The sequence below is a fragment of the Pelodiscus sinensis genome, chromosome 1, assembly GCF_049634645.1.
Source record: "Pelodiscus sinensis isolate JC-2024 chromosome 1, ASM4963464v1, whole genome shotgun sequence".
Taxonomy (NCBI): domain Eukaryota; kingdom Metazoa; phylum Chordata; order Testudines; family Trionychidae; genus Pelodiscus; species Pelodiscus sinensis.
In genome coordinates this window covers 170,487,978-170,513,781 of record NC_134711.1, presented here as the reverse complement: position 1 = coordinate 170,513,781, position 25,804 = coordinate 170,487,978, and the positions used below count along the sequence as shown (strand labels likewise).

Sequence of the window (25,804 nt, the reverse complement as noted above, 5' to 3'; positions counted from 1 at the left end):
TGTATCAGAGGGGTAGCCATGTTAGTCTGTGTCTGCAAAAACTCTGAGGAGTCCAGTGAAACCTTAAAAACCAACAGATTTATTTGGATATAAGCTTTGGTCCACTAACCTTATACCCACATAAATCTTTTAGGTACGTTTAGACTACATGCCTCTGTCGCCAGAGGCATGTAGATTAGGCTACCAGGCATAGGAAACCTCATCCCAGGAGGCATACCTGGGTGGTCGACAAATGCCTTTGATGTCGACACCCGCGCGTCCAGACTATCGCGCTGAGCCGACAAACAGCTGATCGGCTTAGCGCAGCAGCCATGTAAATTTAAATGAAGCGGCGATTATTTAAATTGCCGCTTCATTTTCCTATGTCTGGTAGCCTAATCTACATGCCTCTGGCGACAGAGGCATGTAGTCTAGACGTACCCTTAGTTTTTAAGGTGCCACATGTCTCCTGATTGTTTTTTATAGTTTAGTTCAATGATTCTCAGCACTTCCAACATAGGCGTGCACAGCACATTTCATTAGGGTGTGCACCAAGGGAATTTTTTATTTTTTTTTAAAGGAGAACATTTATTGAATAGTCAATCATAAAGGACATTATTTTTATTCATCAAACAAACTAAAGAAACTAAAACTTAACAAAACTTTCTTTTTTTAAATTAACAACTAAACTTTACTTAAAAAATACAAACTTCCATATGGGACATTGTACTTCTTAGTTTGTTTTTTACATGTGCAATTCGGTGCTTATTGCATAATACAGCAATCCACACTTTAAAAGAGAGTATCATGCGATTAAATTAAAATGCAAAGCCACTTTTTTTTGAGACATTATAGGGTTACCAGGTAGTCTTAAAAAAAAAAAACTGGACACACTTCATGGGGGGGGGGCGGTAATGGACTGGCCAGGAGAGTAGCGGGGCTGGCCGGGAGGAAGGAGGGGGCTGGGAAGCAGAGCTGGCAGGGGGGGCTGAGTTGGGGGCTGGCTGGGGCAGCTCGAGGGGGGCAGCCGACGGGAAGCAAAGCTGGTCGTGGGAGGAGGGGGTTAGGCGGAGCAGGGCTGGCCAGGGGAGATCAGGGAGAAGGGAGCAGGCAGCCAGCGGGAGCAGGGCTGGCTGGGGGAGCTTAGGAGGAGGATGGGAGAACTGGCTGCCAGAAGCAGCACTGGCAAGGGGTGCAGCAGGGCTGGACAGGGAAGATAGGGAGGAGGAACTGGCCGGCGGGTGGTAGAGCTGGCGGTGGGGGCGGTGGTTGGGTACAGCAGGGCTGGCAGGGAAGATCGGGAGAGGGGAGAACTGGCCGCCGGAAGCAGGGCTGGTGGCAGGTGCAGTGGGGCTGTCCGGGGAAGATCGGGAGGAGAACCAGCCAGGCGTCCAGGAGAGGACGGGGGGGGGGGGGAGGAGGAAGGGAGAGCGTATCAGCCAGTGGGGAGTAGCACTGACCCGGACAGAGCAGATCCCAGGGCACTCCTGCCCCCCGCACAGTCCAAGCGAAGTGTGAATCAGTCCAGTTGCGGCTCCACCAGCGCGCAGGAGCATGGACCGGGCTGTCCCTCCTCCTCCTCCTCACATGCAACCAGGGCTCCCAGCACCGATTGCGCCCCGCCTCCCAGCATCTCCCCCAGCCAGGCTTCCGGGCACCCAGTCGGAAAACCAGAAAATACCGGACATTGCAGATGTCTGGTATTTTCTGGATTTTTTTACTGGACAGAGCCCCAAAAAACCAGACTGTCCGGTAGAAAACTGGACACCTGGGAATCCTAAGACATTACGCACACCAGTGACCTCCAATATACAAATTGTTCAGCATACCTGGTATAAGGAGCAAGTTAGCGGAAAGTGACAACCAGTATAACACACTGCATTGCTCCGATGGATTTCTCCACTGATAGGAAACTGTGATTCTAATTTTAATTGTTTGCCTGCCCTAAAATTGGTTGCAAGGGTAAAAATAGATCATTGAACTCACTTTCTGAAACTCAGACTTTATTAATTTCATTTGCACCTTAACATGCATGCACTTCAGTAAAGTTTTAAAGGGTTGAAACCAAAATATATCCACTGATTTAGCCAATAGATTTGTGATGAAGATATCCCAATTCCTTCACCCTCCCTCTCCCCCCCAAAAAACCCCAAAGCAACAAGCTTTCTTGAGTATGTGCTCCTTGGCATATATTAACTTTCAAAAATAGTTGAATCATCTATTTGGAGAATATACATTTTCAAATTTTCTCTATGCAAATGGGCTTGGTTGGACAGCTTTAGTTATCGTCCATTCCTATTCTTCTCAGTGTTCCTAAAGAACCGTTTCAATCATTCACCTGTCATGGTGGTCACAGAAACAGAGGAACAGACTTGCCTGGCAAATACACAGGTATTTTTGTCACTTTTCTCTTTTTTCCCTTCAGTTATTCATTATGGTAATGGTACTTTGTGATGTGCAATTCCTGGATTTATGACCCTTTCTTGATAAGCATGAATCCAGCCTGCATGTGCATCTTTGATAAGGTTCTAATTGGATAGCGGTGACCTTTCTGAATGTAATTCTGGGAGGAAGATTAAAAAGCAGTACAGAAAGTGACAGGTTTGGGACAATAACATATGAATTCGGCTCCACTGGCAGGCAAGAGATGTAAGCCATGATAAATTAGAGGCAGGCCAAGCAGGCAAGCTGAATGATTGTTCATTTCTGCTACATCCTTGGGTAAAATCTATTGCGTGAGTTGTGCCAACAGTGCCATATTTGGCCTCTACACTACATTGCTTGCTTACTAATTGCAGATGCTAGAAAATAATACAGTTAGTATAGTTTCAAATGTACTGAGAATCACATACTAAATTAACAGCACATACACTTTAGTGATACAGCCCCTGACTGCATTAGTGCATTTATGTATTTACCCTCTACATTAAGCAGTTGCCAATAAGATCTTTATACTGTCGTTTATACAGCTGTAAACAAGTAAGCTGCATCATCCAGTGGATCCCAAGTTGAAGCATTAATCCTCTCAAACTAGTGAGCCATCCATTTCTGCTGATTCCTTTTGGAAATTAAGGAAGAGAATTTTGAAACTCCTTGCACCATGTATAATGTGTTCTGTACTCTGCTTAGTTAGAAAGTGTTGGAGGCCTAAGATACCAGGGCAAGTATTTTGGAGAAGGGGACAATTTCCTCTCAGTGTACAGAAAACCTAAATAACAGTTATTACTAATTTCTATCTGAGCTGAATTTCAAATAAAAAGGGATGAACTCAAAAGATAGAAAAAAGGAGACACGCTGGAAATAGAATAATCAATTTCTTTCCACATTTCTAGAAAACTCTTTAAATCTCTAGGTGAAATCAATGAGGGTTTTTGTTCCATATCTTTTTTCCTATAAAGGATATTTGTCTTTTTTCCCTCGTTTTGTGTGGTTGCATATTGATTGAAAGTGAGGTTAAGATAGCAGGATAGGAAAAAAAAACCTGCTCCAAATATCAGAAGTTTTTACATCCAGTATTTTGATTTTAAATTCTGTACATTTTCTAGCAGTTCTTACTGCTAGTTATTGTGAGGTGACAAAAAACATTAGAGTTTGAAGCTTTTCCTCAGTGGTGCCAGAAGTGCTATCTTTGCTGTGGAAAATCTGAGAAGATCAAAGTGAAGGAAAGATCTTTGTCATTACAGTAAGCCTCTCTATGAATAACCTAGTTTTAAAGCCTTTTAAGCTATCTCGTTTCTGATTCTTTATTACAGAGTGAAGAATTCAAATGAATGTTGCGTTAGCTTTCAAGATAAAATATAAGTGAAGAGAAAAAGAAGTTATGAATATAAATGGAGTGCTGGATAGCTGTGTGTGGTTAGGTTGGAGGTTACTGAAGTTGTAAACACAGATCTATAGATTGCTTTAAATTTAAAAATTAACCCTTTGGAAAGAAAAAAACTGATCTCTGAATTTGAAAGTCACTGGCTTACAGTTGACATGAACGCTTTAGGTTTTAAATCAGGTCTCCAATGTTAGTGAAACTTGTGAGACTGAGAGACAATTATTTATTAATGCCCTAGCTCAATGGAGCATGATGATAAAAATGAGCAGTGGCTACCCCTCTGATCGTTTGTTTTGTCTTATTTTAATCTGTCTCGAAACATTTAAAAATGGGTCATGGGGAGAAGCTGTCAGAGGTTATAGCACATTCATCATTTGCCATTTTCTTTTAAATATTAATAATCTGCATAATGAAGGTACTTAAATGCAAATGGAAGATGAATAGGAAATACTTATTTGGTTCAACAGTTACAGAGCCTAAAATCACAGGAAAGATTTTAAATTTAAAGCCATATATGTTCTTTGGCAGGGATGAGGGGAAGCTGTCACACTCTTTGGGAGGGGAGAATGCAGGTTCAAGTTTTTCAAAGGCGCGGTGAGATGACCTTGCAGTACCGAGGAGGTTTATGCTTTATAGAGGCAAAATTCAAAACTTTCAAATGGCAGTGCTTAAAATTAGGTATCTAAGTAGCTTGATTCTCAAAGTTGCTCTGTTCCCACTGAAATCAGTGGTGACTACTGGGTTCTTAACAGCTTTGAAAACAAGGACCGTTATGTGCTTCAGTAGGAATATAGGTGCTTAGTATGTGCCAGTTTGGAATTTTTTAATATAAAGGGCCTGTTGTTTGGAATTTCCGCACATCTACAATGCCAATTAAATTGAATTTATGGAGGCACCGGAGTTTAGAACTTTCTGCAGATACTTCTACCCAAACAGAGCAACTCCTTCCTCATAATCTGCAAAGTGCAATCTCCTAAATGCATAAGTTAACCCCAAATGAAAAGAGACTTCTTTAAAAAAATCAGCATTTGTCAAGTGTTATGGAACATTGAGTTCTGAAACCATATTGTGTTTCCTATTCTAAGACGCAGCAATCCTTATATCACCGTGTGACAATAAATGTTGACTTCTCTGTGGGAATCACTGAAAGTGTTATGAGCGATCATACAAAACAATTAATGAAAGCTGTCTAATAACTCTTAACTAAGAATATTCCTGGACTGGGGTATTAAAAGGAAATAATATATAGGAAATAATATATATGATTAAAGAAAAACGGGCCTAATTTTAAGGGCAAAATCTCTTGCTGCTGTAAATTGGTGAGGCACTGTTGTGAATTTGACCCTCGATTTTCAGTTACCTTTAAGTAATGGTACCGTATTTTCGTCCTTAAATCTGGATAAACATAAATTTTGCATGACTACCTTTGTGTGAACATACACATTGAAATGATGGCAGTGTTGACTTACATGCTATTAGCATATAGGCACTACTAAGCGTTTTGTAAAACAGCAGTAGTAAACTCTTATTGCAAAGGCTTTTGCATAGAAGTTTTGAATTTTTAAAATTTCCCAACTTCAGCATAAAGTGTCTCAGAGGAAAAGAGATAGAGAAAAAAAGAAGCAGCTGAAAGTAAACGCAAACCTGCAATGGTCAGGCTGTTAAGTGCTGTTAATCTCTTTTTTCATGGGGAGGAAAGAGAGAGATCCCATACTACTCTTGCTATGTACATTTTATTACTATAGAACTTTATTATTCTGCAAGGAAAGCATTCAAATGAAAAAAATATACAATGTGCACAGGACCGTTTAATTTATTATGAAATTCTCGCTCTTAATGATTTCTCTGCTTTCAAAAGAATGAGGGTTTGGGGGCAGGGAGGTAAACATACGCTGACTTGCATTTGCCTGTCTGTGGTAAGTAATTAATAGAAATGCAGAATCTGCATTTGAGATACATCTTAAATTGATTACCCAAATGCTTCAATATTCTAGGGTGGAAACATGGGGATAGCTTTTTCTCCCCAATATGCAAACTCCCACACTGCTATTGTGTTAGGAGCCAGAAAAATCAAAGAGCCACCTACTGACCCTACCTATTGTCTGGCCTTGTAGTCTTCTATCAGTAGTGTGCCACAATCAGCAAGATACATATGTACCTCATGCTTGCTTGGGGTTTGGCAGACCCCTGTCCCTTGCACCTGTTTGCTTATGCATGAGCTGTGCATGTTTGAATCCAAATAGCTGTCGGGGGAAGAAGGAGGGGGAGAAGTCACTGTCAGAAGCTTTTCATTACCCTGTGCAGAGGAGCAAAGGCAGAAAGGAGGCAAGGGAAGCACTGGGGGAGTCCACAAGTGTACTGTAAAATGGGAATACAGGTGGGCAGTTAATCATGATATATTGATATATTAACTGCACACTGGAGAGAGAAGATAATTTTTAGTTACTTTTGTTTGCAGCTTTTTTCTCTTATTGTAATAGATCAATAATTTTGAAACAGATCCTACTATCTTTACTCATCTTAATTAATGCCTCATCCTATAAGTATTCTCATGTAAGTGTTGAATAAAACACTACTTAGTGTAAGGACATCACAATCTAACTTGCTACCTATTCATCTGTGTGGTGTCACTTACAGCAGGTATTGGTGGAGTTCATTCTGATTTATACAAGTGTGAGTAAATTCACTATTTGGTCTTCTCTAGTTAATATAACTTCTTGTTATTTTTGTTAACTATGTTTCCAACGCTAAAGCCTGCATTGCCATGAGCCTCCTGGCTGAGCAGACGCAGTGCGATGAGCAAAAAGCTTCCGTATCAACTTACATTAACTAATACTGGGCAGCTGGTGCTCATGGTTGCAGTCCATGTGATTCTAGTGCTCTGTGTCATGCAGAGGGTGCTTGTTCTAGCTCCCACCTGCACCCATCGCTCCAGATCAAGACACTGACAGGAAGGGAACGGAGTCATTTTCTGAGTTCTCCATCTACACTGTGGCAGATTGTACAAGTCTCAGTCTCACCAGTGATCTCTCTGCAATGGCAGAACTCTTCTCTGCTCCCCCCATTTAGGTCTATGGCCTCAAAGCCATGATCTGGCTCAAATAATTTGTCCCAAAATACTCATGGGTGTAATGCCTCATTCTGCCAGTAGTCACAGCAAGAAGTATTGAGACCTTATTGGACTAAAGTGCAACTTTATGTAAGAATGGCAGAACTTGGCCCATAGCCACATGTGCAAACGCTGGAGGGTTTGACTTTTAAATAGTTCATGAAAATATGTGACTAGTATAGAGCAAATACTATAGAAGATACTAGAGCATAGACTCTTATGATGAATAAACTAAAGCATGTATGGAAAAAAAAATCAGATATTCCTAAATAAGTCTGTTTTCAAAAGTGACTCAGGCACTCAGAAACCTAAATAACAAAATTCACTGGTACTTAGGCTCTTGAGTGCTTAAGTTAGTTTTAAAATGGGATATAAGTTTCTGAGTCATAGGTTCTCTTGGGAGTTTTACCCATATTCAGATGTTCAAGAGGAAGGCAGAAATGTAAGGTGTTAATATACAGCCTACTTATACTGTCTCCTTGAATTTTTTGCCTATCCACATTGTGACGGACCTGCGAGGGTCCGCACTGCCATGGGGGAGGCCCCGCCCCCCTGTGGCGGGAAAGGCGAGCTGGCGCCATGGCCGGCCGGAACAGCCCCAGCTTCTGTCTCAGCAGGCCAGGGATTAGTGGGGAAGCAGCGCAGCCCTACCGCACGGGAGGCAGGGCCAAGTCACGCCGGCGCTTCCTGGCATGAGGCCTGGAGAGCATACGAGCCGGCAAACGCCGGGAGGCTCCGGGGGCCGGGCCTCCGTCGCGCCGCCCGACATGACGGCGCACAGAGGTTGGGGCACCGTCACTCGGCGTCTGCCGCTGGGCCGCTTGAAAAGTGCCACAGGCGAGGGGGGCGCGCATAGAGGAGGTGGCCCCGTCCTGGTGAAGAAAGGGAGGACCTGCTTCCACGCTGGAGGAAGTTGCGCGGAATTCACGGGCCACCGGACTGCCCAGGAGGACCAGAGAAGGACCAAGCAGGGGGGAGGCCCCGCGACGGTTCCCCAGGCCCGATTACCCAGGAGGGGGGAAGGAAGCAGCCCGGGGCGGCGTGCCTCTGGTGCCTGTGGGCAGATGGGTTTCGGGAGTAATCCCTGTCTGTCGTGCAAGGGGAGCAGTGCACCCTGAGCTTAGGGCCCCGGGCTGGGACCCGGAGGAGAGGGCAGGCCCAGGTCCCCCTTCCTCCTCCTACTCCTATCCCAAGGGTTCATGGTGCATCAATAAGCCAGAACCCCAACCCAGGTCCTACATACGTGTTCCGGACCCCACCCGGGGACAGGCTAGACTTTAGGGCTGGGGACCCTACTCAACCCCTACATGGGGGGACTGACGAGTTCGCTGAACCCCTCCTCCCAACCCAAGGGAGGGAGATCGCACCCGAGGGACTGGTCCCGAGGGGCCGGGGACCCAAAGACCAGACTCAAGTTAGGTTATGGGTCCGCTGAACCCCCCTTCCGGGTGGGAGGGGGTGGTCGCACCCTTAATACCCTTCACACACATATTTAATTGCAGCACTATTATGTTGTTCATTTTTGTGAGGCAGATTTTATAACCAGATGTGAACCAGTGCAAATTTTGCAAGATAATAAAATGGTACTAAGAGGTTTAAAATAGTGTTTATTTCTTTAGTGCATTTTTAATAAATGAACTATTAATACTAATGGATTCATATTGATGTTTTAAGTATTACTGTAAAATCCTTTCAAAAGGTAACATTTTCATGCTCTTAAATATCATTTCAGAAAGAATTTTAGCATAGTAAAGTGGATTTATTTTATATTACTTTTTGTTTCTTCATAAAAAGCTCCAGTAAGTATATAGAATACAGTTAATTTAGGGCTTGCAATGAGCGTATTCTAGCATGTTTTCCCTCCAGTACTATGTGTTATACAGATGCTATCTGACAAAAGGGGAAATAAAGAAGGGTCAGGACAAATTCCTGTGGTCCCACATGTTCAGCTATGCTGGGAAAAAATGATCTCGCCTTGTAGAAGAAGAAACACTTTTGAAGTTTGGCAACTATGAATTCAGGTGAAAATCCCCCCTCACCCAGATGAGAAACTTAATGCTGTTGCTATTTCTCTATCCCATGCATTTTGAACTAATGAACTTTGTACACAAGAGTTGCAGTGCCTGGGCAGAAGGCAGTACATCTGCAGGTCCTTGCATGACTAATTTTGTGTCAGCAATTGATTTTATTACCATTTAAATACAAATTTATAATAATAGCTGTAAATTTGCCAGATGGCTAAATTGCTAAACTTGAAAGTGCATAAGCTTAAAATATTTAGCTTCCCACCCACTCCTCCATATCAGCTATATCAGTCTTGAAATCAAGATGAACAGGTTTTAAACTTCATGTTAAATCTTACTGGCTGCCCTTGATCTAGTTGTTTTCCAGTGGAAGGACACAACGACCATTTCAAAACAGATAGATGGCTTGTTTGTACATAGTAGCACTGGAACAGCAATAAGAAACCTGTCAATGGGTCAACAAGTCAATGGGTGAAATTCATCTTACATTATGGCCGCTTTACAATGGAACCACTCACCACAAAGCCACAGTAGCCGCCCTTGGGGGAATTCCCCTGACATGGGGGAGTCCCTAATGGACCTAGTTTGTACAGGCAGCTCTGTGTCACCCTTGCATGTATCCTCTGCTCTGTAAGCATGTCAGGGAACACAGTGCATATATGTCAGTGTGAATTTTGGATAAGCTGCCAAAGTAAGAAGATCCTTTTGAAAATTTTACGGTGTATTCTGATTTTCCTTTTTGTTTATGGTATTTTTGACTATTCTTGGTGAATAACATAAACAATGATAGGCTTATGCTAGGCCTATGTTCTTGACACTGAAATTTCATGGCTTTTCTTTTTCAGTACTCAGCTAAAACTGCTGTTTTCTTAAAAGTTTATTCTAACAAATTTCACTCCCCGGACCACAGTACAGTTACCGGTCTGTTCGCTTAAGTACTTAGACAGTAATCAAGTACATAAATCAAATGTTTGGAACCCCAGTGTATTTTACAGATCTCCCAAACATTTTTGTGCAGACAGTAGTATTTAGTATAGATTAGCTACAGTGCCTTGGGGGATTAGTTTCCCTGCACTTGCTGAGCTTTTCTAGTGTGTGTCCACGTGCTGAGAATACACATAGATGCTTTCCTGGCCTCCAACCTGTAAGAAAATAAATTTATCAAGAGTCCAATACTGGTCACAGGGGGGTGTAAATTCCCACAGGTCAGTGCTGGCTTATACATCTTTTCAAGAGATTTAGATCCTTTTGCTAGCATTACTCAGCCGCAAACATCCCTCTCATCCAATTCACAGCTTGAACTTCCTCACCTACCAATATATGTGTTTGCTGCCTAAAAAGCAAACTGTTGAAGGATTGCTTTAAGAAGGATAGATTATTGGCTTGGTTACATTCAGTCTTGTCACAGACGTGATCTGTATAAAATATTTTGGTGACTGGATCTTTCATTTCTGGTTTATCTCTCTCCCTCCCCTCCAATTCTTGTGTTTCGACTGTCAGTTAGTGTTGTCTTTCTTCTTTTTGCTTTGCATTCTGCACATTTACTACTTAGTTTAATCCCATTTAACAAGGGCCATAGTCAATTTGCAAAGTAACAGTGAACCATATAAAAAGCAAGAAAGCAGGAGAAAATGCTTCCTTAGAAAAATGTCAAAATTGGTCTCCTCCTCCCCACCTGAATTTTCCTCTTCGCTAGATGTATAATTACATCATTGTTTCAGTAATGTGAAACAAAAATTAGATGCAGGGGGAAAATATCTAAATGCTTTTTTTTTTTTTAAATAAGGAATTTAACTAAACCACTCTAAAGTCCCCTGCTGGGCTCAGGCGAGCTGAAATTAATTCAAGACGGCAGATAAAAATTTTAACCAGCCCGAGTGGAGATGACGGATGTGACAGCTCTCAGTTAAAATGTCTTTTAGTGGCAAATGCATGCGTATTAGTCAAGTGATGTGACATAACTGTCCCGGCTGAGAGACGACGAAGCAGTGACCATTTGCATTGAGAACAAAAGAAAATATTTAAAACTAAAACATAGAAAAAGGGGGGAAATAAGTCAAAATTATACACACAGTTTTGGTGGTGGTGGTTTGTTTTGTGTTTTCGTTGCTCTTTATCTGAAAGAATTTTGAGAGTAACTATCTTTTATTCAGAAGCCTTTTTTTTTTTTTTTTTTAAGATAGAAAAATTCAAAAACCAGGACAGATGTAACTTGTTTGAACAGGAAACCAAGGGAACATGGTCATGAAAACCATATTTGTTGTTTTTATTGCACTGAAATTTTAAAAACCTCTAAAAAAATGAAGTATGGTTTGTGTTAAATAACACAGCTCAACAGAATTCATTCCATGAGCATTTTCTTTTGTGAAGATGGATTTGGCTCCTTCAGTGCCAGCTTTCTTAGGATAAGCAAATGTAGAAAGGTACAGATCTGAGAGAGGTTTATTCAAGGATCACCCAAGGTTGCCGTTCATTGTGAAATAATGCAGCAGCAATAAAATAACAGAAACAGGAAAACACATATAAAAAGGAAATACTTCAGAAATGACACTCAGACACTAAGTGAATTAACCGTGTGAAAGTCATTTTTAATATGCTTTAGGAGCAGATGTTACCAAGTCACAGTAGCTCCCAGTTAGAACTGCCAGAGTAATTGAGTTTTCAGTATTATTCTTCTTATTTTCCCCCATTATAATCAAATTGTATTATCATAATTTTGTTATTAGGATGCACCACTTACTGTGTACCTCAATAACATTCAAGGCCACATATGGAACTTGCTATACTTGTTTTTACTAGGAAGGGAGGGACTAAAATATTTACTAATACCATTTCAGTAAAAATAAGATATACTTAAAAAAATAAGAAGAAGAAGAAGAAGGAATGATACAGAGAAATTCATTTGAAGATAGAACCTTCATTTCAAAAGTCAGGTAAAATTGGTTAGACATTTGGCATGGCATGTAAAGGGTTTGTATATCTAGTCAAAGTTGCTCTTGCCCCTCCACATAAGAATGTGCATAAATGAGTCTCCTGTGTTAATGCTTATCTATAAATCCATATCCTATTTCAATATTATATAATATTCTAATTTACATTAGTATATTATCATGTGGAATGTGCTAAATTACTGCTTATTTTAATTGAAATACAATATTCATTATTTTTTAAATACTGAATTAAGTACTCTGGAAATACGGCATAAAAAGTAGAAAGTTAAAAATGCTGAACTACTCAAAAATAAATTCCGAGTCAGCAAATTGATTGCAAGCTAGCCATTAACATTTTAACAAGGGCAGCTAACAACACTGCTGGTTTATTATCTACAGTGTGAATATGAGCTGTGTTTTTCTACAGTAATTTCACCTCTGTTCCATGAGTCTAGTGAAAATAGTAATTAAAAAAATGAGAAGCTTTTTTTTTTTTTCTAGAGATGCCTTCTCTGTCAAACCAGTTGTTTAACTAAGCAAATGTGAAGCACTTAGCCTTATTGTTGGAAGTGGACAGCCTTTAGCTAGTTGCACTAGCATCTACCCCAGGCCCACCTTGCTCATTGAAATAAATTCTCAATATATAAGACAGCTCTCCCTCAAAAGCTACAAGTGTCCTTATTCTTCTACTGTCCCAAGAATGATTGGGATGATAACCTTGCACTTCAAAGGCCTGGTTCAAAGTCTGCCTCTGGTAGAGATTTCCTTTGGCAAGTCCCTTAGTCTCTCTGGGTATGTCTACACTACCCCGCTAGTTCGAACTAGCGGGGTAATGTATGCATACCGAACGTGCAAATGAAGCCCAGGATTTGAATTTCCCGGGCTTCATTTGCATAAGCCGGCCGGCGCCATTTTTAAATGCCGGCTTGTTCGAACCCCGTGCCGCGCGGCTACACGCGGCACGGGCTGGATAGTTTGAACTAGCAAGCCATTCCGAACTACGGGGTTCGAACAAGCCTGCATTTAAAAATGGCGCCGGCCGGCTTATGCAAATGAAGCCCGGGAAATTCAAATCCTGGGCTTCATTTGCACGTTCGGTATGCATACATTACCCCGCTAGTTCGAACTAGCGGGGTAGTGTAGACATACCCTTTGTGCCTTAGTTCCCCATCCATAAAATGGGAATAACTAAGCACTTCTGTACTTCACAACAGTGCTGTGAGGATAAATGTGCTAAAAACTAAGTGTTCAGAGACTATTGTGTTGGTAGTCATCTAAATATAACTAGAAAGTAGCTAAACAAGGCCTTCATGGGTATTACCAATCCTACACTGTTTGGGCACAAATTATGGGATAGCACTACAGACAAAATTCTATGAACCTAAACTAGGTGGGTATGCTGGGATTCTTCAGGTATAAAACCCTGACTAGCTGGAGAAGAAACTTTCAAACCACACAGATTCCCATTTAAAAATAATTTATCAGCTAACCTAAATAATACAGCAAAACCATAAAATAAAGTATGTATGAGTAAACCAAATTAGAATGAAGTGGGCTAATCTCAAATGACCAAATTAATCAGGTTATCAGGTTGATTAAACCACAGTAAACCAACAGTTCATTATAAGCTTTATTTAATAATATGGAAAGGAGGCACTCTTGTTTAGTTTTCATCCCCATAAGTAAAAGACATTATCAGGTTTAGTGCTAATGGCAATATTTGTATTCCAGGTGATCACTCATACAGTGAAGGACAGCTTGCTCACAGGTTTAAGTCAACATTCAGATTACAAATCTGATACCAATTAAGGCAGCTTGACCCATTATAGATGGTTATATAATGGCCAGTCTTTAGCTCCTGTTCTCCAAATATAAGGTTATATGAAAGATGCCAGTACAAGTCAATATGACAGCCTTGGTACATTTAAAATTCAAATGACAAATTTAGGTGAAATAGTATGATTTTTCAGGATTAAATATTTTTGTGCTCTCTTTGAGAACAAGGGTATGTCTATACTAGCACCCTAGTTCAAACTAGAGAGGCTAATGTAGGTATTCGAAGTTGCAAATGAAGCCCGGGATTTAAATATCCCGGGCTTCATTTGCATCTTCCCGGGCGCTGCCATTTTTAAATCCCCCTTAGTCCGAACTCCGTGCCCGTGGCTACACGCGGCAGGGAGTAAGTAGTTCAAATTAGGATCTCTAATTCAAACTACCGGTACACCTCGTTCCATGAGGAGTAATGGTAGTTCGAATTGGAGATCCTAATTCGAACTACCTATTCCGTGCCGCGTGTAGCCGCGGGCACGGAGTTCGGACTAAGGGGGATTTTAAAATGGCGGCGCCCGGGAAGATGCAAATGAAGCCCGGGATATTTAAATCCCAGGCTTCATTTGCAACTCCGGTTGCCCTCATTTGCCTACCTAGCTCGAACTACCGAGCTAGTGTAGACATACCCCAAGATTGTTAAACACAATGTTGTTTTAGGGGTCTGAAGAACTATTTTATAATCACCGTTCATAGATGCATAGTGTGGCTTCTATTCACACCCACTGCTGTGCCCATGCACTACTTCACTGACAGCCCTTTGCGGGAGTTTAAAAAAAAGTAGAAACATTAATGTTAATTAAACATCCCTATAATGAAAAAATGGAAAAAATGAAAGCTAAAAAGATGCTTTTGGAGACAGAATGGTTGGCATGACTCTAGTGGTTACCTCCAGGAAGCTGGTGGATGTTTGAAAAGGTTAGCTGGTGATCTTATTAGATCAGATATTTTCATGTCACTGGTTTTGTTAGCTGGCTAGAAAGTATTTTTTCATATATGTTGAATCTTAGATCTTATATATTGATGGACTTCTTCCTTTCCATGACTAGTTAGAATGATGGAGGTTTACCCCAGGGCTCTTTATCAGGCATTGTGGTCTGCAAGCACTATTATTAGCAGCAGTCACAATGACAGCAAGAAGTGGTTTGAAGCCAATCACCAGATGCAAAAAGTGACTTTTCCTTTTCCTTCAGTTTTTGAAGATGGTGTCCAGTTCCTCCTGAAGATGGTTCTTCCACCATGGACACTTGCCTTCTGAAGTCACTGGCATCATCAGTGTGGTTTGACTAGATACATGCAAAGATACATAGTAAATTTTGTCTCAGAAAGTTCACAGATCCTCTCTTTCTCTCTTCCCTCTCTAAACAGTCAATTAGCAGGATTGTTAGATTTTTTAGACTTTTGAGGTTATAGGTCAGTCCACAGACATTAATGCTACCTTCCCACAAAAGTCCCATGGCAAAGCTGTAAAAAAGTGGGAAGTCACATCTGAGGAAAAGCCTGATTGCATATGTAACTTTGCATGCAGAGGAACAACTCCTATTTTATAGACAGATCCTTATAATTTTTATATTTTTTTTATGATGCTCAGTTCTGAACAGAATTGACACAAAATGTGTGTTGAAAAGTTAAAATATTTTTTTCTTTAATTTATGTTGTGCAGTTTTATATGGAGGCCTCTCTGTCCCACAAAACTTAGACCCGTCCTGCTTTGTGTCAGATTTAGGGTTACCAGATGTCCTGTTTTTTAGGGACAGTCCTGATATTCAGGGCTTTTTCTTATACAGGTGCCTATTACCCCAAACCCCTGTCCTGATTTTTTACACGTTATCTGGTCAGTCTAGTCAGATTTGTGGATTTAAAAGGCAAAAAATCCCTACATAGTTGTGATCACTGCAGATTTGGAACCAATTTAAGGGTGTTAAAAAAATCCTCACAAAAAACCCTCCTTCCTCAGCCTTGTTGCCGTGATTATATTCAGAGACAGCTGTGCAGTTGCCGCCAGCTGGTGGAGAGCAAAACTAGTGTCTTTTAGAAAACAGCACACACAAGTATAAATGCAGTTCTTTGATAACTAGGTGATGCACCATTGAAGTCAAAGGTATATACCATGCTGAATGAGGCCCTGTGAGTTTCTCACTCTTTTAGTTGTCACCTGGATGGATTCTGAATTGGATATATTAAATGGCAGACATCTAACCTATTTTTCTATATACATTTTATTTATTTCACAGAGAACTTTATCCTACCATGGAGTTGCTTTTGTAATGCAAGTTCCATTTGTGCACTAGCGTAAACAACATAAAGGCCATGCGCAAATTCTCATAAGAACCGGTGAACGTCATGCATGCATTTCTCATAAGTTGCCTTTAAAATGTATTGGTAGGATGCTTATTAAGATAATCTATATTAGAAAAGATATGTACATCAAATTCCATAGTAATACGTGTTTTAAATGAGTATTTCCACTTATCTCTGGATAGTTATCTTCTGTGATGACTGGCTAACTGCACATCTCAAGCAGAAATATCTATTGAAGTCAGACATGACTAATGGAGAGTATTCAGTAGAAATGCTGCACTGTCTGTTGTTCAGCATTTCTTTTATCAGCGGGTGTTATTGCAGTTAATGGGGATTTCAAAGAAATGGTTAACTATTCAGAAGCTGGGGACCAAAGGTGCTATTTGACTTAGCAGTAAGGAAGTGCAAAACATCATAGATCCTTCTGCCTTTGACACACCTAAATTTAATTACAGCTCTTTCTCTAATTGAGATATGTTGACTCCTGCTGAAACCATAGAGGAGACATTATTATTCTCCAATTCGATTGGAATGCTCATGGCCAATAGCATTAGTAGCAGCATAGTAAGAGAGGAGCACAAGTGTTCTAGACCCCTTTTCTAATTCTATTTACTCCATTTGAGATCTGATCCAATTCCCATTCAGCTCAATAAGCGTCTTTCATTGATTGATCCAGCTCTCTTTCAGGCTTATAATTTTAATAATTCTTATTCACAGTGTGAGAAGCCAGAAAGATGTATTTATACACAGCTGTTGATAAATGGTCTTATTAACCTACATTCTGACCTTTGATCTATCTCATTTAATGGATCTAACTTCTGTGTAAGAAAATGAGGTTAAATTCAGGTCAAGTGTGAGGAGGATACAGGTATGTTGAATTCAGCGGAAGAAACTCTGACTGTTTTAATGAGGGCTGCACTGCACACTTAGAAATTCCTTATGGAAGACTTCCACCTACCAGAAGCATACATTCAACTTAAACAATAAAAGGAACACAGCATTAAGATTTGATTATCCAACATGTATTAATGAAAGAAATGGCATAAATCAATATGGATGCCACAGTTTTTGAAATAAGACTGAACTTGGTGGGCTCAAAGCAAATATGATGTTCATAGGTATTGGAAAATGAATCGTAAATATGACTGGAATTATTTATTATTGTATCATATTGGGAAGATGCAGAAGCCGAATTAGGATATTTGCACAGTCTGGACTGAAGTTTTCTACTACATATCTGTGCTGCTGTTACTACTGCTAGTAATAAAACCAATCAAGCTGCCTGTTGAAGACAAGAAACAAGGCAGAGTACAGTACATAGGTGACCATCATCCCATAGTGTCATAAGCTATGTGGGACACATTTACAATTCATTTGGAAAATAACATATTTTTAATTGTAATACAGAAGACACAGATGGTATTCTAATTCATTGAGTGAATTATCATTTTATTCATCCTTCATAGCTACATGTTTAAAACTCTGATCACACTTCTTCTTATTCCATTTTTCCCCCAGTCTCATATGGCAGAAAGAGATTTGATAAAATGAGCCTTGTTTTTACTTGTTCCTGTTCACAGGGATCAAAGCGATTCTTTCATTCAAACCAAAGGAAGGCATTTCAGTTTCTAAAGCTCAGTGAGCCTTGATCTGTTATCTGTAGATTTCGCAATAAAAAAGTAAGATGGAAAGAAGGTCTTTAAGCTATGTATGACTCCAGTTTTAAAAATAAAGGTCCCACTGAAGTGGTACTCTTCTATGGTTAATTTAATATTAGCTGCACATAAAATTAGATATGTCTGACTTTCACTGAGGTGGGCTCCACTTTTGAAGTGAGGGCTTGCTCATTTGCTTACTTAAAAATTAAAGTAGCAAAAGATAGAAACTCTTAATCTTACTTTTCATTTGTGCTAACCATATATCAAAGTTTCATAGCATTTGTAATTGTGGTTATAGCTCTACTTTATAGATAGAGAAATCAAGGCACAGAGCATTATCCAAGAACATATAGGCTACGTCTAGACTGGCCCCTTCTCCGGAAGAGGCATGCAAAGCAGGCAAGTCAGAATAGGGAAATCCGCGGGGGTTTTAAATATCCCCCGCGGGATTTAAATAAACATGGCTGCTGCTTTTTTTCCGGCTTGGGGAAAAGCCGGAAAAGAGTGTCTAGACTGGCGCGATTCTCCGGAATAAAGCCCTTTTCCGGAGGATCTCTTATTCCTACTTGCAAGGGCTTTATTCCGGAGGATCGCACCAGTCTAGACGCTCTTCCGGCTTTTCCCCAAGCCGGAAAAAAAGCGGCGGCCATGTTTATTTAAATCCCGCGGGGGATATTTAAAACCCCCACGGATTTCCCTATTCTGACTTGCCTGCTTTGCATGCCTCTTCTGGAGAAGGGGCCAGTCTAGACGTAGCCATACGGTTAACAATGCAGTCAAGAATAAAACCTGGATTTCCTCAGTCTCAATGCTCTCTGATCACTAGGTAATACCATCTCCCTTTATGGAAAAAGCTTTACTGATATAAATTATTTGAGAGATTTTTCTCCACCCCCACTCCCTGTATCAGAGGTCTAGGAAAAAGCAGGGGAGGTATGAGAATCATCATAATTCTTTGATTCTGAGACTGTCCTCACCTTTATATATCTTAGAAGAGCTGCTGGACTGCATTTAAGCTGTTTTATTGGTAAGGTCATTAACTGAATCCCAATTTGATAATTTTGTGGAAATTATGAGTCTTTGAACATCTTTTCCGTCATTTTGTCTTTTTCTGTCCCCCAGTGCTAACTGTTTATATGCTCAACCATGCAGTTATATATTAGAACCCATCCTTTTGGCTGTGGGGTGTCTCGGGGGATGTTTGCTGAGACTGGTTGCAGACAGCATTTGAAAATAAAACAAATATTTTGTCAGTTTAAGGAGACTTTCACTTTGGGAAAATGAAAAAAAAATTAAAAGATGGAGATTTTATTTTGAAGGTTATTTGAAGAGTTGATCTCTTGAATTTTTTGTGTTCTTTAAAAAAGTGTGGAAAGCAGAAATAAGCAGTAGGAAAAACCCCACTAAAACTGGGAATACTGAGCACTCATTTCGTAAAGAAATATTTATCATTTTTACTGCAGTTTTAAATTCCTTGCATGTGTATCTGTTGGCATATTATTGCTAAGTGATATAGATTTTCTTACTAAATGCATTCAAATATTACCCAGGGTAATAGACTTATAAATGGTCACTGATACAATCACTGCTGCTGTGTTCCACAAAGTACTTTGTTATGAAGATTTGGAATAGCCAGCAAAGATAGGCAATACAGCTTTATGGGTTGGATTTTGGTTTTTGTACCTTAGATTTAAAATCAAACACATATTTGGAATATTTTTCTTTAGTGCATGCCTACGTATACAGCACCACAGCTACAGTGTATCAGATGAAGACAGTCTATGCCAATGGGAAAGAGCTCTCCCTTGGGCATAATAAAACCATCTCCATGAATGGCAGATGTTGCCTCAGCAGAAGAAAGTCTCCCCCTGACATAGCATTGTCCACACAGGCAAGTAGGTTGATTTAACTTAAGTCACTCAGGGAGGTGGTTTATCAATTCTCGTTAACGACATAAGTTATGCCAATGTAGGATTAGTGTAGACTTAAGTGTCAATCGTTCTTAAGCACAACAGGGCACAAAAGAGGAATGACTGTGATAATAAGCAGTATTTGTGAACAAATGGCATCTGTCCAAATAGTTGTTATTGAGTTTCTGTGTAATGGATGGGTGTTATTGGCAGATCAATTAATACAAGTGTATATATGTTACCTATTTAAAGTAATGTTCAAATCTTCCATCTTGAAGGGTGTATGCATACATATCTATGACGATGTGTAATGCTCAGTATACACTGCTGAGAGATGTCGGAATAAGCAAAAGATGTTGGAATGGCAGCCTTCTGTGGTCTGAAATCAGATTCTTAAATTTACTCATATATTTTACTACATTCTGAGCTGTGGATACCATCAACTTCACTAGAGTTAAGCTGGTAAAATGTAGAGTAAGCAGGAGTAGAATTAGGGAGCTTTTATGTTTTGTTGTAGTTTTCCTGTTTTCTCTGCCATCTTTTTGTTATGAGTCAAATTGATTTTGCTATGTCATATATGAATAAATTAAACCACTATAGCTTCATAAAGTAATACATTCATCTTTCCATTCCCACCCTTTATTTTGTTCTTATACTAAAGATCTATTACCACCCTCAGAGGAAACCAATATGCCAACTCATTTAAACAGAACTTGTGTTTTCTTCCTGTGAATGTCACCAGCAATTCTCCTCCATCTGTATATCCATGTTAACAAAATCAATATATACTGCAGACCTTGAAGAAAACTGGCAAGAAAAATCCTTCCTGGAAAGAAGATTATATCACTACAGTTTTAGGAACCTTTTAAAACTTGGAGTACTAGCTATAAATATTATTAAAATATTTTAGAAGGGAGGATTATTGATCCAGTGGATTGTGTTCTCCTTTGCAGTCATTCCTTTCTGTGCAACAAATTCCTCCAAGTGTAAGTTGCAGCATATTGACCCAATATCACATTTCAGTGGCATGTTATCATTCTTCCATTGAGATAAACTGGATACAGTGTATCAAATAACTGTAGATATAATGATTCCATGAACATATACTTGGAGAGTCACTGGATTATTTACACAATATACTTTTGTAGCCCCTAGGTTTTATTCTGTCACTGGGTACATAAAGAATATCTTAAAAACTGCAAATTATTGACATCGTACGCAATATAAGTATTATCCTTGGATACCTGTTTTAGTCTTTAGTGTGAGGATTATTGTATTGAAATCCTTCAGAGCCCTGGTAGTCTATCATGTCAGTGTGTTTTGGAAGGGGCCCTTAATCTGTGGATCTTTAGCCTCACAGATCCCTCCTATGAAGCTAAATATCTCAATCAGTTTCCTGATTGCTTTGATATACAGTCTGATCCGCAGAGCTGCTTCATTTTATGCTGTTCCTTTTAAACTGAGAACATCAAATTTTTTCTGACCAGTAGGTGTATTCTATCATCACCGTGATAATAAAAGTAATCGGTGTTAATAGTTAATTATGTTGCACCACAGAGGCAACATGGCACTTTCCAAAAAAAAGAGGAGCAAGGCTCTGATTCTGAGCTGCAGAACCTGGAGGGACAGCAACAATTTTCCACTCTTCATCTCTTGGACTCTAGAGGCAGCAGGGAACTGAACCTGCCCCAGCATAAACTAGAGCAGCCCCAAGGAATGCTGTAATTGATGTGGCTTACAGTGGCTCCCAAATGAAGCCATCAAGCAACCCAGGCTAGATCTCTGCATTTAGGACATGCCCCTTCCTTCCCTGAACATGATGCCTGGGCACAATGAGCAAGTGTGTGAGGGCAGGAGAGAGCTTTTGAAATATGGTGCTAATTAATTACATATATAATCAAAGGTTCAGCACTGATTCATCATTTTCCACCTGCTGCTTTTTCTCTGCTTACCTTTTGTCAGAATTGTGAATGTCTTGAATTCTGATTTCCCTATTAGGACTTTTAAATGCAAACTTTGAAAGTAGCTGACTATCACGGGGCTCTAGGTTGGAAGACATTTTTCTTAAAAGATTTTAAAATACTTTTGATCCCCTTCATTTTGCTTTTTTCTGTCCCACAGCTTCACATTTCCTGCTTGCTTTCATCGACTTTTAAGTATTAAAAATTATATTGCATTAGTGCCTAGCAGTTAAGAGCAGGGCCCCACTGTGGTAGCTAACATTTAGCAGAAGACCCAAACTACACAGTTTACAATCTAAGGGCTAGTCTATACAATGAGGATCATTTGATGTAAGCTATGTAGTTTTTATTACATTAGTAGCATAACTCAAATCAGTGTAGCTTAGATCTACTTACTACAGAGTTCACACTGCGAGGGTTCGACAGAAAAAACTCTCCTCTTTACTCATCTTTTGCTGGAGTATTGTTATCAACAAGAGAGTCATTGACAGTCATTTTAGTGGGTCTGACTTGCTAAATTGACCTCTGATGGATTGATCACTGCAACATGGATCTACCTCATAGTGGAGATAAGCTCTAGGGCCTCTATCCTGCAAACATTTAAGCACATGCTAAACTTTAAGATTGTGATGTCATATGCTTAAACCTTAGAGCATGTGACTTTTCAGTATCTAAGGTTAATAATTCTCCTTTTTCAGGAAAGACAGAGGAAAAGGAAAACCATTCCTTCCCTTTTTGTTTCTAGTCCCTACATTTAAAGCGGTATTAATGCACATCTCAAGAAAAAAACAAAAGAAAGAACCACACAGAAGGTATTGAAAAGCAGAACCTGAACATTGTTGCACGTTCATGATACATGTGCCTGTCTAGGAAGGAGTACTGCAGAATGGGAGATAGGGGTTATAGCAACAGTCAACAGCATGACACTGTTTCAAAAAAAAGCAAACATCATTATCATCAGGGCTCAACAATTGGGGAAATCTGCTCTCCCGTGGCAAGTAGATTTTAGCCCAATGCAGTCGCACAGCGCGGTCAGCGCATGTGCAGCGTGCCAAACTATGCAGCTGGCAAGCGGGGCTCGCTGCCGCTTGTCAAGCCCTGATTATCATCATCATCAACACTGATGTCCATTGCCTCCCTCACTATTTCGTTCCATCTTTCCCTGTCCAGTGCTGAGTGGCTTAATTTATGTTGACTAGCTCCGCACCAATCTACTATATCATCTACCCATTCTCTGTGGGGTCTGCCTCTCCGATTTGAAGCATCCATTATGCCGAATACCAAGGTCTTAACTTTTCACTCATCATTCATTCTGCAGATATGCCCGAATAGATATAACTTCCGTCGTATAACCTTCTGCAGTAGATTCTCTTTTGGCTGTACTCCCTATATAATTCCTCGTTGGTGACCTTCTGCATCCATCCTATTCTCTGGATCTTTCTATAACAACTTCTCTTGAACGCCAATATCCTTCTCTTCAAATTTTTCGTTATCACCCATGTCTCACATCTGTACAACATGCTGCTAAATACACACATTTTCAAGACATTCAGCTTTGTTGTCTAGTGGATGAGGCACTAAGAAGAAGGAATTCAAATCCAGGTTTGATACTGACTACCTCTGTATTGTTTAAGTAACTTTCCTTTTTTGTTTTAGTTTTCTCATGTAATTCTAGAAAATGGCTATGGCCTACAGAAACCTAAATGTTTCCTTTCTCAATGCAGCCATTTTGAGTATCTTGTTGTATATAGAGGAGCATCCAGCCAATACCAAAATCTCATCATGAGCTTGTTCTCATGGTACTTAGTAACACACACATTAGTTTATCCTTCTATAAAATACTTAGCCTCAGGCTTTTCTAGCATTTTCTTACTGTAGTAGTTCAAACAATAAGAATAAGGTGATGAAGCTGATAATCTGTAGTAACAATCTAGGTTTTTGTGTGTGTGTGTGTTTGTTGTGCATATTGTGGGTGCACAGACTGGGATTTCGTTGTGCTATCCTTTACTAGCATATTTCCCAATCAGTAGTATTATTGTGCTTCTCATTTCTCTGGAATCACATGATAAACATCTCTTGTAAACACCAGCATATTCATCAGTTTTGTCATTACTGTTGCTTCTAAGCATTTATATAGTGCTATAAATGTGCATCATATTCTGCAAAATGTAGACAAATGGAACAGTCTCTTGCTTAAGAACTTCTAATCTAATGCTGACAAGAAGAGTAAGAAGGATCATGGCAGAAAAGAAAGATGGTGGGGAAATCATTGGTGGAGAGGCCAGCACAGGAATGATTAATGAACAAAGGCAGTTTTAAGAGATGATTTGAACAAACAGAGTGAGTCTGGCTGGCTGACACAAAGAGGGAGATATATCAAGCTTTCTTTTCTTCTGTTTTGTTTTGTTTTTAGTTCTCAGGAACAGCATTCTAAAGGATATATTGTAGGTACGCAGCTCTGGAAATGGAATTTCCATTTCTATGAAAAATCATTTAGTTCCCATCTGTCTATATTTCACAGAACCAGCAAGCAATAGGACATATAAATGATTGAAGATTGGGTGAGTTACAAAGGGCCAAAGTGTGAATAAGGGTGTCTGTTTAATTGGAATGAGACTTGTATTTTATAATCCTATGTCTAAAAATGTTTACTTCATCTGCTGCCAAAAAATACATTCGAATTAACACACCCATGGTGCACTTGTGAGCAGGGGATTTTTGAGGGGCTTTAAGGGAATTAAGTATTTAAATCCTATTAAAGTTCAGCAAGAGTTGGGCACTTAAGTCCCTTAGGCTTCTCTAAAAGTCCCAGCTTTAAACGTTAAGAGCTGAATAAGATGAATAGTGCTGCCCCTGGTGTGCCAGGTCTAAGTACAGAAGGTAGAGGGAAAGGATGAAAGAAGTCCCTGGTGCCTTTTGCAGAGGCTAAGCACATTCCCAATCTTTATGTGCAATGAGCAGAAGGACTTTGTAAGGCTAGCACTAACAGCATTGCTAGTCACCCTAATGGGCTGGTGGAGGATTAAATGTACGTAGACCCATCCTTGGGCACGGACTGTTCTAGTTAGAGGGTACAGCTGGGGTGTTTGTTACCCTTCTTTTTTCTTCCATGCCTCAGAGACTGTAAGCCTGAATCAGTATATTTCTCAAGTCCCCTGATGTGGAAGTGTGTCCTTCCTACGCTAAGAAGTGGTTATAGAGATCTCTGTCTAACTAAAGCACTTAGCTCCAATGGCTCTACAGGTGAAGATCTAGCCTGTAAAGCTCTGGCTGATACTTTGCCCTATTTTTAGGTGTCGCTAGAGCATGGGTTTTACTATATAAGGTGCATAAACTGTTTCTTATGGTGTCACAATCCTACTGTTGTTTTAACCAGTCTTGTTCTTTAGCCTGTAACAACCTGGTGTCCTATGAAAAAAATCATCACCAGCTCATTTTCAGCTCTATACATATCCCCAGAGGAAAATGTGGCTTCATGGGGACACAAAGGAACAGAAGGCACATGGGACTTGCTACCTGGGCAGTTTTTTGTTTATTTTCTGATCATATTAAGTTATTTTCTTATTAAAAACACTAGATCTTGAGGAAAAGATCTTGTTGACTTCAACTTTTCTATTGAATCATTCTATTAGATTGTGCGTTATTGACAGTGAGAAATGGCTTTTTTTTTTTTTGAATTTCCCACGAATTCCTAATACTGTGACACTCTGGTTCATCTGGGACTCTAATTTGGACTGATCAGTCTAAGAGCCCAGCTCCATTATAAACTCTGACCATCATCTTACATTGTGCCAATAACAAGCTCATGGTTTCACTCCCATTAATTTTTTCTGAGGGAGAAGTTGCTGCCTGGACACTTCTTTCTAAATAAAATAACTCACATTTTAACCGCTATCTGTAAAAATTCAGATTAAAAATACAGATAGATGTGCAGGAAAAATTACTATAAGCACCCATGCTTCGTGTGTATTTGTGTGTCCTTTTCTCTATATAAGTCTTAATTCCAAAGTTTCAGGAATGTTTATGAAAGAAAAACTGTCATTTTTAAGAGAACAGGAGGAAAATGGATTCCATATTTCATTATGTTTAGAAACATCATTTCCTGAACAGCCATTCTCTATTAACAGCCCTGCATTATATAGAATGTGCTTTCTTACCTTTAATTCATTTGCTAGGCTGTAATAGATACCGGTATAATACGTGACCATATCCAGGGGCCAAATTAATGATTACAGTGGAGACACACACACACACACACACACACACACACACACACACGGGC

General features: G+C 39.9%; 1 protein-coding gene and 1 long non-coding RNA gene across 25 annotated transcripts in view; one reads left to right on the top strand and one right to left on the bottom strand.

Annotated features, from left to right (window-relative positions):
* ROBO2 (roundabout guidance receptor 2) overlaps nucleotides 1–25,804 on the top strand; it is a 625,770-nt gene that overhangs the window by 115,724 nt on the left and 484,242 nt on the right. The gene's annotated exons all lie outside the window — the stretch shown is intronic.
* Nucleotides 1–25,804, bottom strand: part of LOC142820685 (uncharacterized) — a 42,285-nt gene that overhangs the window by 9,256 nt on the left and 7,225 nt on the right. The window lies entirely within an intron of this gene.